Genomic DNA, 21,495 nt, shown 5'->3' on the forward strand with positions numbered 1-21,495 from the left:
GGGTTAGGTGAGAGTAGAATAAATCCAAGAATTCTGAGCCCACAAACCTCACAGAACTCCCTTTCTCAGCAGAGGCCACCTCTCTTGAGTTCTCTAATGAGCTGGCTTTGCCTTACTTAAAGACCCAGCAATGACCTCCTCTGAAAGCAGCCAGGTGAGGATGGATTTTTAAAGTGCTGGAGCAGAAAGGAGGGGACATAGCATTAGTTGGGCCATTTCACACACATTCCTTCGATTTCTTTATATAAATTTAGCAAAATCATGTAATTCATTTTGGGTATAGGCTCTAGGGAAGAATCAGTTGCCTTTTCCAGCTTCTAGAGGCTGCTTGCATTCCTTGACCCAGAATCCCATCCTCCACTTTTAAAACCAGCAGTATAGCATCTTTGAATCTCTTTTTAAATCTGACCTTACTGCCACCCTCTGATAAGGACCCTTGTGACTACATTAAGGTCACTCAGATCATTCTGGATAATCCCCCTATCTCAAGAACTTCATTTTAATCACATCTGCAAATTCCCTTCTATAAGATAATATATTCAAAGGTCCAAAGAATTAGGATTGTTAAAGAAATTGAACAAAGAAGCCATTTGATTGAGGAGACTCTAATGCCTTGGTAGCCTATATAAGCAACACTGAAACCTAAGCCAGAGTCAATTCTTATAAATGCTTTCATATTCTTAAAACAAATTTAAGAACACCCAATCAGTAACCACCAACTAAGTTTTCCCACATAAGGCAACTATTTAAACAATAGCCAAATAATTTCCTTGCTTTGCTTCTGCAACTCCTACATAAAAATATTTCCCTAGCCCTTGTCCTCAGATCCTAATCATTCTTGTTTTGGTGCTGCCTGATTTGAATTGATGTTTGTTCAAAGAAAGTCTGAAAAGTGAGATGTCGGCATCCCTGAGGCCTGTTACTCAGCCTCCTATATCTGGAGCACAGGGATTTGATGTTAGTTGTGGTCCTGGAAAGAGGAAAACTGGAACAAGTGGCGCATGAAGAGAATTAGTATTCCATTGTCAAGTACCTGCCTCAGCATAGCTGTCTCAAGTAGAGTGATGGGGTGACAGCAACCGTCCCCTGAACTGTGAATGGCAGCACTAGATTCTGAATTCTGAATTATAGTATCAGGGTGTGACTTCTAATTCAAAAGTTCATTGACAGCCTCTGCCCCTCTAGTTCATCCAGTGCATTTGTAAAAACCTGTCCCCTTCAGAGTAAATCCTTCGCTGCTTGTGATATCTAGGTGGGTTTCTATTTTCTGCACTGAACTCTGATTGATATGACTTTTGAACCCAATACACATTTATCACCTATGGCAGCTAAAAGCCATATTCTGACAGGTCTTAAGTTTGGAATCCCAGCTCCAACACTTAATGGCTGTGTGATCTTAGATGAGCTATTTTTTTTTTAATGCCTCTGTTTTCTTGCCTATAAATGAGAGTTATAATATTACCTACCTGTCACCCAGGGGTTTCTTTCTTCCTCTTTTTTTAGTTGAGTGAGTCACCATATGTAATGTCTTTAAAAAATGTCTGCAACATATCATTACTATTATACAGAATATCACACCCCAAAATACAGCAAATATTTTAATAAGAAAAAGAAAAGTCATACATAGAAAATCATAAAAAGTGATCATTTGTATCTAACATCTTAAAGGAAAGGATTTATATTTTAATAGGAGATAATTTAATGTAAATAATTTTTATGTAGTAACTGAAAAGGAAAAGAAGAATATTACAGTATCACAGGAAAGCAAATATCACTCCCAGATTTAGGGAAACAAAGTGAAGAGATGCAAATTAATTAAAATTAGAAATTTGGAGGGCCCCCATGGAGCTGGAACCATGGTCTCTGAAGAAGGGATGACTGGCTTTGTAAGAGGTGGTATGATGAAGCTGATTCTAAGTGTTGGGGAAAATATAAAATTGATGCAAACACTGCTGCAGAATGGTACACAGCTTCCTTTGTTGGAAATGTTTTTAAAGACTGCTTATAAGATGGTGCTCATAGGGCTAGGAAGCAAACACAAGGCAAATAGGATGGAACAAGTTTATTTTTCCACCTAAAGCTCTGAGTGTTTGTCTCAAATGCCAGATATCAGCTAGATAATAGGGAGCCAGTGCAAAGCAGCAAAGAGATTTGTAGACTTTCAGCCATACTCTCTTAAAATGAATATGGAAGAATGGGATTGGAGCTGAGAGAGAATAGCTTAATAACTAGCAAATCTACCTAAACTACTCAGTATCCATAGGCAAACTTTAGATAAAAATTGGAAATTCCCTATTTCTACCCAAAACAATGCAACTCTCCTTCTTACAGATGGAAATGTCCTTCTGTTTCTCTGAACGGGAAGCAAACTTCCAGTACCCATTGAACCATCTCTGGGAGACAGCTACACTGTCCCTTTCTGTGCTATGTTAATTAGTCTTCAAATTCACTCACGGGGCCAAGTGAATTCTGTATTACTTAAAAACCAACTTTTACACAATATTTTTATAAAATGCTAAAGGGAAGGAGGAGATGGTGCATGGGGAGAACCCCCTCAAGGAAAAAGTCAAGTTGCTCCACTTTTTTTCCCCCCAAATATTACAAAAAGAGTCATCATGTTTGATGGGCGTTTTCATTTTTGCAGGCAACATTCCTCCTCATTTGAGTACCTTCCTCAGACTTGCTTAACAAGTTAAATTATAGTTTTGGATCTAATAGTTATAATGTTGAAAATAATGTCTTAAAAATGGGTTATAATTGAGTACATTTTATCTAATATTTTCTAGAGTATAAAGGGATAGTTACATTTCCAAAATGCTCAGATTGTTCTAGAATCTCTCATACATCCTCCAAATACATTCACTCTCTTCCTTTTCTGTTTATATACAGTTAAATTTGTATTACAATCAACATAATTTTCCATACCTTTCCATAAACCTTCATGATGACTAGACATATTTAACCTGATTTTGCCATTGTTCTTAACAATGAAATTCAATACTTCTGAATAAAGGAACTCTTGGCTTATTCTGATTGAAAGGTAAATAATAGACTTTTAAATAATTAGTGTATTTTTATCCTTTTAAAAATTCCTTTTATGTGATTCTTCTCCCTTCATCTTCTACAGGCATTTTTTTTTTTTTTTTTTTAATGACAGAGTTCAGTTGTTATGGGAAGGATGCCAAGAGGAAGATGGAGTCAACATTTAGCATTTCATGTCAAAATGGGATTTCTGAGACAAAAATGTAAAAATAAACTTGAGACACAGGCTTTGTGAAGAAGAGGATTTCATTAACATATCTGGGGCCAAACTTCATTGATCAGCTCACAGAATTTTATCATAAGCCAAGAATAGAACAAAAACAGAGTAAAGTGAGGCAGTCCTTATCATATAGAGGGGAGACAGAGAGACTTCCTGTTTGACCTTGAATTGGGGGAAGAAGGCCACTGCCATCATGGAAGTAAAGGTGTGTGTCCTGTGTTCTGTGTTCTCACTTCCCTTTTTCCAGGCTTGTGTTCCAGTAATTATGGAGGTATATATTAGCATGTTCTCCAGAAAGTACAAAACAGAATAGCTTTACCTTGTTTTCTATTCAAAATCTTGGTAGAGGGATGCCTGGGTGGCTCAAATGGTTGAGCATCTTCCTTTGGCCCAGGGCGTGATCCCAGGATCCTGGGCTCGAGTCCCACATCAGGCTTCTTGCATGGAGCCTGCTTCTCCCTCTGCCTATGTCTTTGCCTCTCTCTGTGTGTCTCTAATGAATAAATAAATAAAATCTTAAAAAAAAAACCTCCTTGGTAGACCACAGACAGGCTGACCCCTCTCCATGATAGGGGGGTGGGGGGAGAAGAAAAAGGTGGTGTGGTGTGTAATGGCTCTGTACAACAAAGGCAGATACAAGGACCACACAAACTGTGCCCCATGTCTCAAGGACTCCTATAGTCCCAAGTTTCATGTCCCAAGTCTCTCCTATACCCTGACTTCAATTTCAAGAGGAAAGTGAAAGGGATAATGATCCCTGAAGTAGGTTTAACTGTGGATTGAGAGAGTATTAATGCAGTAGAGATATTTTAAATTGAAAGACATTGAGCAAAACAAAAAATAACAAGCTATTGTTAAAATTTTCCTCCAATTCCAGTGCCTGTTTTTCCTTGTGGATGGTTTAGAAGAGCTACAGATAATAATGAATGCTTGCATTCTTTGGACATCTGTGTAGCGTATGTGTGAATTTAATTTCACAATAATTATCTGTTGATTTAAAAGAGCTTGGTGATAGGAGCCGTAGGCATATAATTATATATAATCTAAGTCACAAGCATTTTGGAGACAGAACTCCAAATAGATAAATGTAGGGATTATACTGTTTCAGTATTTCTTTTAATTACTTGGCAATGTTGACATTATATCGTAAGAAGCAATTAGTTCTAATAATAGTCAAATAGGTTCACTTATTTTATGTAAAATTGTACAATTTTCAGTCTTTTGTGATATTTTGCTATATTTCTATTCTAGAGCATTCTTACTGGATTCATGTTAGAGAAAAACTAATAAAAATTATCTTATTATTTATAAAAGGCCAATATTCACAGAATAAGTAGTTGCATTTATAAGTTAACATCTATGAAAAAATACATGCTATAGTTAGAAAGTTTGAGGTTTTAATCTTTTTTACATTGCATTATTTTTCACCCAGCTTACATTTTTACATTTGGTTTAAGCCTAGGAATTGACTAGCTATATTAAAAATGAGACAACATTTTAATACAAATTATCATTTTAATAATTGCTGCCATATAATTTATTTCTCATTTTAATACAGAATAATTTGATTTTAAAGCATTATCATTTTATTTGCTTTATACACTAATTAAAAGCCTCCAACTGGAACCACATTCCATTAAATATCTGTTATACCATGTCTGTAGAAATGTCTGCTCTTTGTGTATAAAATCCTCAGGAAACTGGAAACTTAATATTCAAGTTTTATATAATTCTGTTAACAACACCCTGAGGAAAAAAATTAAGGAAAATTTATGACTAAGTTACTGAAATAGCTAACAAAAAATCTGCCAGTTTAGAATATCTGCTGGTTTGTTGCTATCCATAGAGTTTTTGTTTTAGTGCCAGAATCAAATATTCCATTTAAAAAATAAAATAAATAGAATGTCTGGGCCACTGGTTGGCAACTTTTGATTCATGGATTTTATGCTGCTGGTGTCATCAAACACAAGAATTTATGTCTTCACCTTTTTTTTATGTTCTAATTTTTGCTGAGAATTTCCTCATCATTCTTTGATTCCTTTTCATTCCCCAATTTAATTTCTTTGATTTATCTTTCTTTGATTCCCTTTAATTCCCTTTTAATTTAATTTAGATTTTTCTCTACCTTTGCTTTGCTTCAGTGTTGTTTCCAATTTCTGCACTATTACCTGGTTGTTTTAAATGCATCTATTCCTACCCAGGAATTTGAGTGTATATACTATTTAATGTGATAATAATAATAGCTTGCATTTACTGAGCACTTATCATGGGCCAGACATTCTACTATAATACACACACACACACACACATACACGTGCGCGTGCGAGCGCTCAATAAATACTCTTCACTTAAAGAGGTCACAAACTTGGCAAGTGAAAGAGCTAAGCTCCATTGCATATGGTCTGACTTTGGAGTGCACTTAACAGTATTCTAGTGAAGATTCTATTACTCATGAGTGACAGAAATTTATTGGAAATGAGCTTATGAAAAATGGCATAAAATGCCTCACAAACCTGAAAATCCAGAAGTGGTTTTCTAAACATGCTGCATTCAGACACTTAACGAACAGCAGGGTCTCCCTCATCACCCTTTGGCTTCCTCTCTTCCCTCTCAGACTGCCTCTGTGTATCTAGAAGGATGACTACAAATGACTGTGGTGTTACCAGGTCCCTGCAGCAAGAGATCATGGAGGAGTGAGAGCATCTCTCCTACCCTTTCTAGCAATAATCCTAGGGAGGGTTACAGTTAGTCTTGTTTGGGTCACACGCTTGAAGTTTAATTGTGGTTAGGACTTTTAAAGGCAGCTATGGACAACAGTTAGCCCTTAGTCACCCCTACCCAAACCATAAAGGCTGAATAGGATTACTGTATAAGATCAGATAGGGATAGAAGAAGGATATTGGGCGGCCCAAAAAATCCGTTCCACGGATTAATGCACATTGGCCTTAGACCCTGTGAATGGAAATGACTAAATATACAAATCACAAATGCATCACATAAAACCTTAGAAAAATTGTTATCTTCATTTTTTCAAATAACAAAAACTAAAACTGACACAACTTGCCCAAATTCACATTAGGTGTAAGTCATCAGGCCTTTTGTTTTTTGTTTTATGTTTTATTGTTTTCTGAAGAGAGAAAGCATGCACACAAGTAGGGCGGGGGGCAGAGGGAGAGGGAGAGGATTGATCTTATAACCACTAGACCATGCCTGAGCCAAAATCAAGAGTCAGACACCTAACCACCCAGGAGTCATCCAGGTGTCTCCATCAGACCTTTTAAAGATAATTATGTATCCAACTGCACTGCCACCAGAGGAATAACATACAGAATTCAAAACCTAGACCTATATGTCATGGCATCAACCTAAGTATTCATTTTTTAAAGATTAAATATTTTGGAATGGATGAAATTAGACATTACTCTGGCTTTAGTCCTTCAGTGTTTGATGATAATTAATCTTTCAAAGATATTCTAATGTCCTGTGCATCCTTTAACTTGCATTCCCTGAGGGCATAAAATCAGAGTGAAAAATTTTTATTGGATGAATGTCAGCTTTATTCACTTTCTTTAGTTGAATAAATGTGATTGCTAAGAAGCATATTTAATGAAGTAAGTTTAGAAGTTACAAGGACTTGAAGCAACAGCTAGTACTTGATTAACATTCTATGTAATACAGAAGTGTCATCAGGGAAAAGAACTTATTTTTTAATATTTGTAAAGTCATTGTTGCCTAAGGAAGGGGGAATTGTGTTTGCTTTATATACTTATATACTTTATATACTCTTTATATACTCCATATACATGCAAATCATATTTCTTTATTTTTTTAAGTCATCCTAAGTCCATCTCCAAGCCTCCATTTGGAGTAGATATTAAGAAATTAAATCTAAGACATTACTGGGTTATGCACCCTATGCATGGCTGTCTAAAATACAAAGGTTGTGTAAAGCATTGAGTATCTCTGATCTCCTCGAAGTAATAGTTTTGTAGTGTTTTATGCCAATACAGCCATCCTTCCACTAAGAATAGCCCCTTCAGTCCAGTGGCTGCTACTTCTCTTCTGTTTGGTGCCTTTGGTTTTTGTAGAGACTGAAGCTACCGTGTCTAGGGTCCAGGTTCCCTGGAGGCTGCTACCTATGGGTAGTCATGGGACCCCCAAGTCTTAGTCTCCTTCACGTAGTCTGGAAATGTCCTCTCTCTTTGGCCTCCATGGCCTTCTTCTCTTCTCCCTTCTCTCCTCATCTGCTGGGACAGCCAAATGATCTCATCCATGAGCTAATACTCTATAAAAGATAGGAAGGGCTGTTGTCCTTGAGATGATTCTACTTCCAGCTCTGTGAAAAGTCCCAGAGCAAAGAAATACAAATGGCCTGGCTACCAACTTGAAATAGGAGGAATCAACACAAACCTTTGTTTTAAAATTACTGTTCTGTCATAGGCATATCACCAGGATCTACAGCTTGAATTATATACAGGTTCATCAGTGTTTCACCTCTGAAATAATGTGTCACATGACAAGAAAGTCTCATTACCTCTAGCCATCTTGAAGTACAGCTAATCAAACACATCTCAGCTCCTGTGAGGTAGTGATTATGCCTGAAATGGATGCCAGCAGGATCCATAAACAGCAGCTGGATGAAGGAATGAGGAGACTCCATTAGTGGGGTAAGCAGAATTTAAAAACTGTTGGAGAATAGTTAAGGAAGTCGGGCAAAAATACCTACAGCTAGAAAGTGAGAGGCTACTGTCTCTTCTGAAACTGAGGGATGTGGAGAATTTTGATATTGGGAGTCTTTAAACTCATCTAGCTCAGAAATCATCAGTCTATATTCTGTGGGTCCATAGAGAGGCTTGATGGCTTTTCAAAATATTTGATTGTTTTTTCATTTAAAGATAGTGTGGGGTTTGTGTTTTGTTTGTTTGTTTATTTTTGCTATTTTAAACATTCTAATAAAAAAAGAAACTAAAAGAGTTATGTTGTGAAGGGATACATTTGGTATGTATGTATTTGGTGGGTATGTATTTGGTGTGTCAATTACAACTTAATTTGAGATCCTAACTTTCATGTAAGATGTGACTCCACGAGCCCCATCCTGGAGGAATGTGTTTAATGTAGGTGATCTTACTGCCCTCCTCTATTCAACATCTACAATAGCTTCCCATCCTACTCTAGGTGAAAGCCTTACATTGGCCAACAGGTGCTACAGGAACATCCCTTACCTTTATAACCTCATCTTTTACCACCTTCCTTTTGTTCATACCCTAGTCTCCTCGCTGGTCCTAGGACATATCACCCTTGCTCCCCTCTGCCTGCAATCCTCTCTCCATAGGCATCACTGTATTTTGCTTCCTCACCTCCTTCAAATATTTGCTCATATGCTATCTTCTGAATGAGACCCTTCCTGACCACTGTATTTAAAAATTGCCTCCCTGTCTCTAAGTCCCTAATCCTCTTCCCTGATTCTGGTATTCATACATTGTCTCACTATCTTACATACTATGCAGTTGAATGTTGTGTTTTATTTTATTGCCTGCCACCTCCAACCAATATGTACACTCTCAAGACAAGGGCAAGGGAATTTGGTTTGCTTTATTATACCTAGGACATCACCATATAGAAGTTGCTTAGGCAATCATTGTTGAATAAATGAATAGAGGGCTAAATGATCGGTGGAATAACAAATGCTGCCTCAGAAAGACCAGAGAAAGTGATCAAATTTTGTTTACACTTCTGTGTGTGTGTGTGTGTATGTTGTAACACTGAATGTGTTGAAAAATATATAGACACCTTTATCTCTTATTTCAAATTGTTATCGCAGTTTCTTTTACGCATACACACGTGCCCACACATTTATTGATCACTTGCTTAAAGACATACATATATATAAATTATATTTAAATAGAGGCAATATTTATGAAGCACCTTCTGCGTTCCAGATCTTATGCTGGGATTATTCATCTTGTTTAATTCACTTGAACCACAAAACAACTTGTAAAGCTATTAAGGTATTTCAATAGAAGTTAAACCCTGGGATGCCTAGGTGGGTCAGTGGTTGAGTGTCTGCCTTCAGCTCAGGGCATGATCCCAGGGTCCTGGGATCAAGTTCTGCATCGGGCTCCCCACAGGGAGCCTGCCTCTCCCTCTGCCTGTGTCTCTGCCTCTCTCTGTGTGTCTCTCATGAATAAATAAATAAATCTAAAACATATATATAGAAATTAAACCCTGAAAGCAAAGGGCATTTTAGAATTCTTCACTTACCCTGTAGTCACTGCAAGGGTTTGATAGGTTATCTTAAAGGCAGAATGTCATCATATATGAGTAGAATCTTTTCCTTAGTCTAGTTCAACTTCCTCAGACTTCAACTTCCTCAGACCTCAGATGCATCAGATACATCATACAGGGATATATATTCAAGATCACGTATAATCTACTATATAGTTAAATAAGGGATCAAGAGTAATTTTTATTTGACCCAATTTTCAGTTTATTTTCTAATCTAATCTCTCAAGAATGTAACTTCAGTTTTTGTACTAACTTCAGCCTGTGATTGTAAATTACCTGGTTTCGTTTTGCTTGAACTTTAGCATAAAGCTTCAACTGTTGTATTTGTGCACATACCTAAACATTTTGTTAAGCAACCCTAGAACAAGAAGGTTGCTGTTCTTCTCCACTCTCCTTAAAATTCAAATTTGCTTATGTCCACTCACATAAAATTGCAGCAGCAAAATCATCTGCTCTGTCTGTTTTTCACTGCATGGTTGTCATTGGTACAAGGACAGGAAAACACCGCAGGTGTTAAAATACATAGACAGCTTTATCTCCCATTCCAAATTGTTGGTGCTTCTCTCTGATTGCTATATTTTGATTATGAGGAGGTTTTTTTTTTTTTTTTTTTTTTGGATATTGCAAGTAAAATCAAAATTTCCTAATTCTCTTTTAAGAATTAGGATTAGTTTAACTTCAGAGTGTCCTGAGTTTGCAAGGTGAACTGTTAAAAAATTGCTACTAATAATAACCACTTATCTGCTCAAAACAGGACTTTATTTTTGAAATCATCTAACAAAAAAAATCCACAGGAATAAATTGCAGGCTAAATCCTCTCTAAGACTAATTGTCATCTACAATCTCCAATGTCAAAATTATCGTTCCTTCCTTTAGTCTCTCATGTTCATTAAAGCAGCCCCATTGTTCCTGATTGAATTTTTTAGCAAGCAATTATTAAAAATTTTTAATTAATTTAAATAAATATATAGTTATTTGTTTTCAGCAAAGGGTTTGGGAATAAGATTTTCTCCCTCTCTCTTTAAAGTTCTGTAATTGAAGATAGTTTGAAAATCACAGCTGTGTCCAAGGGGTGATTGAACATTTTCTGCAAGGGCCAAATACTAAATATTTATGCTTTGCAAGTCAAGAGACAAAAACTGAGGATATTATGTAGTTACATAATTTTTTAAATGTAAAACCATTTTTAAAATTCACAAATCATTCTTTAATTTAGAAACCACCAGAAAAAGGTGGTGGGTTGGATAATGGCCCATGGGCTGTAGTTGGCCAACCTCTGTGCTAGCCCAGTATTATTCATTTTTTTAGGTGAAGAAATAGCATAATTGAATTTCTTGTGGAAGGCTCATTGGTAGTGTGGTAGTACTAGGAGAAGTGCATGAAGTGCATCGGGGGCCTCTAGGTGCCTTATGTTGCAGGATTGTTGTTGTTGTTGTTGTTGTTGTTGTTGTTGTTGGATTGTTAATGAAAACTTCAGAAGAGTCCCAAACATCAAAAGACCCCAAGCCATAAGTGATGACAAAACCACACTGAATACAACTACATAAACATTCACTGTATAAAAGAACCAGGTTTAGCATGTTTTTAATTCCTCAGAGCATACTTACTAAACCTAACTTGTATGCAAAGGAAAATTTCTCATAATTCTTTTATGATTTCCTATATAGTAAACCAGAGATACCAGATGGCTAGGAAATAGATACACATAGGTAAAATTTCAGTTCCTACTCTTATAAAATCCCGGCCTATTTGCTTCCAAATTTTAAAAGTTCAGTAAATGCAATTTTTTTGGTATATTTTTTATTGGAGTTCGATTTGCCAACATATAGTATAACACCCAGTGCTCATCCTATCAAGTGCCCCCCTCAGTGCCCGTCACCCAGTCACCCCATCCCCCTACCCACTTCCCCTTCCACAACCCTTTGTTCATTTCCCAGAGTTAGGGATCTCTCATGTTCTGTCATCCTCTCTGATATTTCCCACTCATTTTCTCTCCTTTCCCCTATAATCCCTTTCACTATTTTTTATATTCCCCGTATGAATGAAATCATATAATGTTTGTCCTTCTCCGATTGACTTACTTCACTCAGCATAATACCCTCCCAGTAAATGCAATTTAATGAATAAAAAGGTAAAAAAATACAATAAAAGGCAAAAATAGAAAAATATAGCAACTTTTTCTTCTCATAGCCACAACTTTATGTCGTGATGTAGAGATTAGAATATTAGTGATGATTAAAATTTAGTAGCAGAAAATGAGATTGCTTCTGGGAGGAACAAGCTTCTGTTTTTGGATTATTCAGTTAGTTTTACCAAGCAAGACCTTCTAAGGAACTGAGGATAGATATCTTTAATGTTCAACCATATTTTAAAATCTCTGGATCATCAAAAATTAAAGATAAAGAACCATTTGTGCTGTCTTTACCAGCAGGTTGTACCATGAGATAAGTTTTCTCCTCATAGAAGTATTCTAGTTAACAAAGGAAGAAACAATGGTGAATTATAATTATTACCATTTGTAACTTCTGATGAATTAACAAATCTAGGAATTCATTATCAACAGCAGCTTATGTCAGAAATACGAATATTTTGGGTCTCTTACTGAAAGAACACAATATCATCTATTGAGTAATTTTGTTTAAAAAAAGAAGTGAATTTGTATCTGGAAATTCTCTAGGTCATAATACCAATTTACCTATTCCCAGGACATACAGAAAACAGAGAAGCATGTTAAATGACACTGTAGGAATGGAATCTACAGAATCCAGATGGTAGGAAACCCTATAAGGCAAATGATCCGCTTAAAAAAAAAAAAAAAATATATATATATATATATATATATATATATATATATATATATATAATACAAGGAAAATAAGAGATAAAGGCAGAACTTATTAAAGAAGCTTGAGAGGTGCCTGGGTGGCACCTTAACTCTTAAATTAAGAGTTAAGTGTCCAACTCTTAATTTTGGCCATGTCATGATTTCAGGATATCAAGCTCTGAGTCTGGCTTTGCGCTGGGCATGGAGCCTGCTTAGAATTCTCTCTCTCTCTATATCCTTCTGCCTCTCCCTTGTGCTCTCACGCTTTCTAAAAAAAAAAGAAGAAGCATGAGAGACATATAAAACAATATTGATAATTAAAAAATAGAAGTGTAAAAATGCAATTGGTAGGACTGTTGACAATTTGAACAATTATTTGATGATATTAAGGGATAATTTTTGAATTTAGATAAAGTGATTGCATTTTTAAAGTTTTTACATTTTAGAGCTATATATTAAAATGTTTATGGATAAATAGTGTCTGTAGTTTGCTTTAAAAAATTCCATCAGAAGCTAAGTAGGTAAAGACACAGATAAAACAAGATTGATTGAGTTAAAAAGTGCTGAAGCTGGGAGATAGGTTCAACAGGTTTTAGTCCATGTACTTTGTATATGTTTGAAAATTTCCCTTGCAAAATGTTTTTAAAAGATAGCCAAAGGGAATTCTCAAAACTAAGACACAATAAAATGGCCCTCCACCAAGAATTCTAGTAATTCAGCAGAGGAGAGTAACAGGAAAACATCAGCAACTCCAATAGCTCCATAAGATTGTTTATATAACATACATTCCTCAGTTAAAAGAAATCTAAATTTGCAAATCATACTTTTGAAAATATTACTTGGTGTATTGTTACTCACGTGGATTGTGTCTATTGTAATATAGAAAGTCCAAAAATCTGGCATTGGGAGTGAATATCACTTTAATTTGTGGCTTAGAGCAGAGGATGCCAGAGTCCTGCCCACATCTCCTTGCCTTTACCACTTCCATCCTTGCCAATGATTCGTCTTCTAACTCTTAACCTCTTTAACTCTTTGCTGAACAGTTTTTTCAAACTGTCCAACAGGCAGGCTTGAAGTGCTGGGGAATGTGTCCCCTGGGAGCAGCCCTTCATCAATGACAGACAGAAGTTAGTATATAAATACACCCAGTTTGTTTGCTTTTCCCATGGGATAAGCCTGAGGCCTATGGCCTACATTGACTGCAAGAGTTTCCTAAGTGGAATTAAAGTTGAGCTTTCCACAGGGGCAACTGACTTCTGAATTTACCCTTTATTGGTTTCCTCTCTTCCCCTTCATCCCTTCACTTCTCCACTCTCCCATGGGTATTCCCTAGGATCACTTTCCAAATAAAACACTTACTCTCAAATTTTTACCTTGGAGTCTGCTTCTTGGGGAATGCAAACTAGTTTACATTCAGTTTGTAAAAAGTAAGTGAATAAGGGTTATTCCATCATTTGGGGCTGAAGAACCTAGAGTTTCAGCCATATATTCATGTTTTGTGTGTGTGTGTGTGTGTGTGTGTGTGTGACAAATGTCAGTAAACAGGTATAACAATTCTGTTCTTTTGATTTTTTTTTTTTTAAATTTATGATAGTCACAGAGAGAGAGAGAGAGGCGCAGAGACACAGGCAGAGGGAGAAGCAGGCTCCATGCACCGGGAGCCCGATGTGGGATTCGATCCCAGGTCTCCAGGATCACGCCCTGGGCCAAAGGCAGGCGCCAAACCGCTGCGCCACCCAGGGATCCCAACAATTCTGTTCTTTATGTTAATTTGTTTAATTTAATGTATGTTCTTAGGACTTTGAATTATCCCATTTATCAAGAAAGATTAGAATAGTAGGCTACAAACTTTAGTATGTTTAACAAATGCTCAAGTGTCTTGTTATACATATGGATTCCTGGCCCCTTCAGCAATTCTGATTTCAGAAGAACTCCAGATTTACTATTAATAGCTATGCACATTAAAACCTTAGAAATACACAGGAGTCCTGAGGATCCTACTTTGAGATACACTGACCTAGGTGCCAAAGTTTTAATTATTTGTAAGATGTCATGGCCAGTTGGGTTCTATATGCCTATGAGAAGATTTGATCTGACTCTGATAGCTTTATCCTGTCCTGGAGTCCCAATTCTATGCTGCTAATGCTAAAACCTAAATTTAATTTTAATGTGGTTCAGATGGTACTGTGACTATTTCTGTCCGTTTTCTGTAAAGGTAGACGTGGGAAGTGCAGTTTGGAAGAGGAAAGTGTGGTGTTGTATGAAGGGTGTGGTAAGCAGAACTGTAGCAAAGGTCTTAAAAATTCAGTGCTCCACCCCTCGCTTAGGTCTTGGGTGTGCTTCAGCAATGCCTCCTTTTGAATCTCTTTGTGCCCAGTTGGGAGATGAAAGCAGAAAACACTGCTGGAAAATCATTTAGCTATAAGGCTAACATTTGCTCTTAGTCTTCTCTTGAGACTTCTTCTAGTCCTTTTTCTGCCCATTGAAGTTTCAGAGGTAAGGCCACGGGGACCCAATAAGAGAAAGTACCACCAGGTACTAGCCCTCCTCTCCCCGAACTCATATTTTGTATCCAGAACACAATTCCTATAGCAACTTGCAAACGACGACCATTTATTTCATTTATGAAAGCCAATTTGCCTTTTTCAATTAGTTCATGCAATTTTATTTGGATTTTACATTTTGTCTATTCCTAGAGCTAAAATTGGCTTCAAAGGGCAAATAATTGCACCTTCAACTTTATTGGTATGGCAATGTTATCTTCCTCTCTCCTCACTAAATTTTATGATTCTCCACCTCTAGAATTAACTTACTGAGACATTTTCTTTTTGGCACAGTAACACGAAATGGTTAGAGCTTCGGAATGGTGTATTGTTCTATGTATAGCAGTGAAATGAAGTAAAAAATGTACTCCCAAATTTGTGTAAGTTACTAATTGTTATTTGATACCAATTAGAATTTGAAATGTCTAAATGATTTAAATTGTCTTGAAATATTCATTCTTGACATTTTATTCCAATAGCAACACATTTAAAAGAAAGAAAGAAAAAAAAAAAAGCTGAGGCACTGGATTCCAGAATGTAGTATGTATGAATCTGAACACATGGAGGCAATAGTATACTTAGAAGCACGTCAAAGCTTCAAAAATACAAATTCAATGATAGCCACTCTCATGTCATCCCAAATTATTAGAGTCAGTGTTCTATCAGATGGAAGGCAGTCTCTTAATTATTCCTCCTAAAAAATAATTGTTGTGCTATTTCCAAGAGAAAAAAAATAAATGAAGCTATTTCTCTAGACATTTTTCTCAAATGTTTTGTTCTTGGGACTCCCTTATGGTCTTAAACATCAATGAAGATCCCAAGTATTTTAGAGTATTAGAAGTTAAAAATTAGAAAAAAATTCAATATTAACTCATACAAAAGTAACAAACCTATATATTAACATGAAAAATATTTTGTGAACATAAGTATATTTTCTAAAATAAAAACAACCATAAAGAGTGGCAGAAAATAAAAGCTCTGCCCTCACACTGCTAATATTTTATTGAAATATATAAAATCTGAGTTTCAAAACTATTGAGAGCTTGTGTCATTGTTAGCTCATTGAATTTAAATAAAAATCCACTACTGGATCCAGCAGTCTTAGAGTGAATTAAAACTCTACCTGCCTCACTCTCTCAAAATGCAATGACAGTGGGTTGAGAGATGCTATATTTAACCTCTCTTTCATCTTAGTAAAATATCCTGAAATTGAGGCATGGTAGAAAAATCCCCCTAATCTCTCCCCTTATGCTTATTCTGTAGTGGTAGTATGGCTGTAAACAAATAAACGGTATATATATCTGTACCCACATGCATATGTATATATTGTATTCATGTATCCATATGCAATTTATTTGTATATTGATACTTAAGAAAGCAGCAAAATAAATCCTGTCCATGTTCTGAAATCCATTTGTCTCTTTGTTAATCAAAAATGAGCTTTAAGACTTAAGTCAGAACTGGATGTACTGGGTAAAATAAAGTATATTATTAATATTCATGGCACTTGTTTTTATTTTTTAGAATGTGGCTCCTAGAAAAATTTGTATTACATATGTAGATCATATGATATTTCTTTTCAATATTTCTTTTCAGCTGTGATCTGTAGGAGAAGAAAAGACACCATGTAATTTGTAGGGTTTTAAAAAATTAAACAGGAAGGAAGGTGGCATGTGCATTTTAAATTTTTGATGGATTACAAATATCGAATTGGAGCATGTTAATATTTTGAAGAGTAGTGAAAGGAGAAAATTTAAAAAACCTTTTAGAATAAATTCATATTAGTGATTAGGAGCTCTCTGAAGATTTTATAGATCACTACCTAATCACAGATTACTACTGCTTAAAAAAAAAAAGTCCTCATCATAAATAGTGCCTCTTTATTTGTTAAAGCTTGATTAGGTGTTTTGCTTACATCTAAGAGACTATGATGGATCCCAGGGGCAATGGAAGAAGAAGTTTTAATTCTATATGGTCACCTCTTGAATCAATCTTTCTTTCTTTCTTTCTTTCTTTCTTTCTTTCTTTCTTTCTTTCTTTCTTTCTTTCTTTCTTTTTTATCTTTCTTAAGTGACAGCAAGAGTCTTATTTTCTTCTCAAAACATGTTGATGGTTTGGACAAAGGGACTATCTTATGCTGAGATAAATATGTAGGAAATGAAAGTTATATACGTGCTGCTCTTTTTTTTTGAGATTTTATTTATTTATTCATGAGACACAGAGAGAGAGAGAGAGAGAGAGATTGGCAGAGACACAGGCAGAGGAAGAAGCAGGTTCCACACAGGGAGCCTGACGTGTGACTCGATCCCAGGTCTCCAGGATCAGATCCTGGGCTGAAGGCAGCACTAAACCGCTGAGCCACCCAGGCTGCCCTATATATGCTGCTCTTAAACAAAATATTTCCTTTAAGTGTTTTATTACAGAGAATTCCAAGTCTACCCCAAACTAATCTCCCAGCCCAGTTATCAATACCTGGTCATTCAGGCTCCACACACATTGTCATCCACTTAGCACTTTCCTCAAGCCTATATTATTTGATTTCCAGACATCACACCAGCTCATCTACAGAGAGTTCAGTATGTAATTCTGAAAAAATAAGGGCTTTCTTTGGAAACATAGCCACTATACCATTATCATATCTAAAAAAAGGAATTAATAATTCCTTAGTAGCATCAACTATCTAGTCAGCATAAAAAAAAAAAACACCCCACAACATTTTCATTTTTATTAAATGTAAGTTAGAATTAGGCTGTAAAACATACATAGTTTTATAATGTGCTTTAAATAATTACCTTTTCACATTTCAGTATATGAACTATCATTCCCTCATGTGATGATTTCTGAGGAAATAAACATAAAATTAAATGGTCATCTTATTAGGGGTCTATCTTTAATTTCCTATTTATTGAGATTCCTCTAGCTATCGATAGGGGATGTCAAAAATGCCATTAAACACAATCTACCCCTTTGAAACAAACCGAATTACATTATGATTATTAGCCACTAGATGCCACAGTTGCTTCACACAAATGAAATCAACTGGGCCTTGGTCTGTCAAGAAAAAATGATAATATTCTAAAGATTACAGTAAAATACTAAATCAAAGTGTCAGTACTAGCCTAAACTTGCTTGCACCTTGTAGTACAAGTGTATGCTTAACCATATGCTTAAATATTTACCTTTAACTTTCATACCTGAGCCAACTATGATATCCACCCTTTTAAAAGCATCTCTGCCCTTTTCTGTGATTTTGAAGTTGTTGCTAATTCTTTCCAATCAATTCACTCAATGCAATACCTTCACAGAAGTCTGCCTAATGACTGTCTGTAAGTGTGCCTGACTTGATTTCGGGGTAGTTGAAATTGTTAATGGATTGAGAGGACAGAGAATCAGTTTTGTACTTTTTTTTTTTCAGGAAAATACCATAATTTTAAGAAGCATTTGTTGTTACTGTTTTCCCTACCATCTGCTGAGCTGCTTCACAGAGATTTTATCAGGTGGTTCACAAGCATATCTATTGAAATATTCTTGTTTGGCTAAGAACAGCAATCCTATCAACATATTTGGCCAGCGGTATTAGAATTACCTACACTTTTATATGCGTTCTTCCAATAATGTACTCCGATCTGGCTATATTTTAGTATACATTTGGCATGTTTAATTTCATTCCATGATAAGAAGTTTCCATACACATTTGTCAACTAACACCCTTCTTGTCCAAATACTGTTTTTAAAGCTTCTTCCTAGAATATATTATTCTTTGTTCTAATAAAAAAAAACAAACAAACCCTTAGTCCTTTGTGGAGATTTCCCAGCAAATTAGCTACCTGGCAACTCATGTATCTTCAAAATTAAAGTGAGTATGAGAAAATTACTTCACTGACCTTGGGAAATACCACATAAATAGCTAACGGAAATGTCAATATATACGAAATTAAACTTTTAGGAAAAACCTTCTCAATACCTCTACTCATACAAATGAGGAAGAGACATAGACACTGTGTGGGAAGAAGTCATGGAGGTCACCTCAATAATGCTTTAAATGCTTTCCCTGCTTTTATCCTTGTCCCTTGCTAGCTTCTTCTTCCCACAGCAGCTAGAATGGTCCTTGTAAAACATAAATAAATAAAAACCATACCACCGCTCTACTCAACACCTTCATTGTCACTCAGAACAAAAGTCCAAGCCTTTACAAATGTCTGTAAGGCTCAATATGTACTGCCCAGTGTGGTAGACACTAGTTACACGTGCCTCTTGAACATTTGAAATGTAGCTAGTTTGACTTGAGATGTGCTATAGTGTGTAAAATACACAATGGATTTGGAAAACTTAGTACTGATACAAAGAATGTAGACCAAGTAATAATTTTATATTATTATTTATATATTATATACATAGTTGCAATGATAATATTTTGGATATATTGAGTTGAATAAGATATGTTATTTAAATTGAATTCACCTAAAAAATAAATAAATTGAATTCACCCATTTTAAAAAAATGTATGGTATGTACAAGAAAGAAGTTATATTACATGTCTTACATTTCTGACTCACATTCTAATTCTGTTGAACAGCACTAGCCTCAATGACCAGCAAGTCACCAGCTCCCTCCCATCTGCAACCCACATTGGCTTCTTTGCTGTTCCTCATTATAATCCACGTATATCTCAAGCCTTTGTGTCAGCTATTCTCTCCTCCTAGATAATCTTCACTCAGATAGTCTCATCACTTTTTTTTTTCTGTTCTGTGCTAAGATTATCAGAAAGAACTTCTCTGAACAGTCAATCAAAGATGGTCTCATCTAACACTTGTACATACCCACTATCTCTATTTTTTTTAAACTTGTATCAGCTAGCACATTATATGTATTTGAGTGTGTGTAATTCCTCCTTAGTAGAATAATCCCCATAAAGTCAGGAGCTGTGTTTTGTTTAATGCTGTCTCTCTAGAATAGTGCTTGGCTTTTGGTACACACTAACTAAGTATGTGTTAAATAAATCAAAGGATAAATATCATTAAAAATAAGGAGAGTGATATCTAAGGCATTTTATCATGAAAGTTTAGAAAATGAGAGCAATCAACACTTCCTGAGTGCCTACAATGAGCTAGACACTGCGCTAAGCACTTCTATATAATAATCTTAATAAATCCTCACAGAAATGTACTCGCAGATTAGAAATTTAAAGCTCAGACAATTTAAATGATTTTCCCAAGGTCACTTAGCCAGGATGGAACATCATTTCAATACTTTTCATTTTACTTCGATGTCTCCAAGTACTTTCCCTGAGTTCCAGAATAAATTACTTTCCAAGTATTTTCCTTTCATATCATTTGTCACCACCGTGATAATTCAATTTGTGATGTGGTGCTTAGTGTCTGTCTTCCCCACTGCACTGTAAACTTCATGATATGTGGCAGTGAATATCTTGTTGATATTTCCATGTCCAGAGACTTCACCCTCATGCTTAATCTCTAGTACATATTTATTGAATAAATGAATAAAGTTAACCTTATCTCAAAATATTAAAACAGTTGATAAGTGGGTTATTTGTGGTCAACGAGAAGTAATGGTTTTGTAGATCTACTAAAAGAACGGCACTCATTTAGAATGAACCCCCCCCCCCCCCATATGGCAGGGGAGAGTATGCCGGCGTGTAGGTGTTCTTCACACTTGATGATATGTAATAGTACTACATGTTGTGGATTTTCTCCGGAAATGTGTTGCTCAACATGGCAGTCACATGGGGGCTATTTAAATAAAAATCAAGGTAAAATAAGTGGGAACATTCATTCCCTCAATTTTATTAGCCACACTTCAAGTGCTCAACAGTCATACACGGTGAGCGGAGGCCTTAATGAAGAGACAGATAAATAAAATTTCCATGATAGGGAGAGTTGTATTGAACAGCACTCTTAGAAAGTCAAAAAATTCTTAGGAGGATCTCTTCTTAAATCTGAAGGGGATTGTTCAATAGTTTTGTATTCTAACTACAATGAAACTTTGAGAAAGAGCCCAATAACCTGTATTCCCAAGTGTTTCTGGGCAAGACGGCGACATGGAAAAGCAGCTTCATTGTCTAGTGGATGAAACGTTTAGTCAGACGTGCTCATGCACAGCCAGTGGCTGGTGTGGAAAGAACCACTCCTCCGCGGGCCCCGGGCAGGCCTGCTGTTCCAGGGATGCTGCCAGCACCTGGCTGCATCCAGCCCTATGTCTAATGCTACTCAATACCATCCCTTTGCATTTGATGCACAAAACAGAAGACCGAAATTTGAAGAGGAAAGACTTTGGAAAGCCAAACGCACCTCAGACTATTAGTTAGATTCACAACTTCTAGGGAGAACTTTTTTTTTTTTTTTTAAATGCCCCCTTCCTCAGGTTAATTTCTTCATAATGCAACTTTCAGTAATTTTGGCCAATACAATTTAATTTTCTTTCAGATTCCGTCACCGAAGATGTTTTCCCCTAATCGGACGAGTAGAAACATTACCTGTCATTGCCTCAGAAAATAAAAGTTTAGAGACAAGAATAAAAATCATATTTTCTATTATATTTTCTGATGAACCTCACTTATTTGG

At 35.9% G+C, this 21,495-nt stretch overlaps 1 long non-coding RNA gene across 3 annotated transcripts; it reads left to right on the plus strand.

Annotated features, from left to right (window-relative positions):
• Positions 1-46: 46 nt before the first annotated feature.
• On the plus strand, positions 47-19,629 carry LOC112650501 (uncharacterized). 3 transcript variants are annotated; one of them, XR_004803717.2, is made up of 6 exons: positions 47-154; positions 3,128-3,467; positions 7,703-7,929; positions 15,209-15,294; positions 18,330-18,411; positions 19,491-19,629. It is a non-coding gene; the product is annotated as an uncharacterized LOC112650501 (long non-coding RNA). The 3 variants fall into 3 exon arrangements; XR_003130241.3 differs by lacking the exon at positions 15,209-15,294; XR_007413957.1 differs by lacking the exon at positions 15,209-15,294 and having other exon boundaries at positions 3,158-3,467.
• The last annotated feature ends 1,866 nt before the right edge of the window (positions 19,630-21,495 follow it).

Source organism: Canis lupus, chromosome 11, assembly GCF_003254725.2.
Source record: "Canis lupus dingo isolate Sandy chromosome 11, ASM325472v2, whole genome shotgun sequence".
Taxonomy (NCBI): domain Eukaryota; kingdom Metazoa; phylum Chordata; class Mammalia; order Carnivora; family Canidae; genus Canis; species Canis lupus.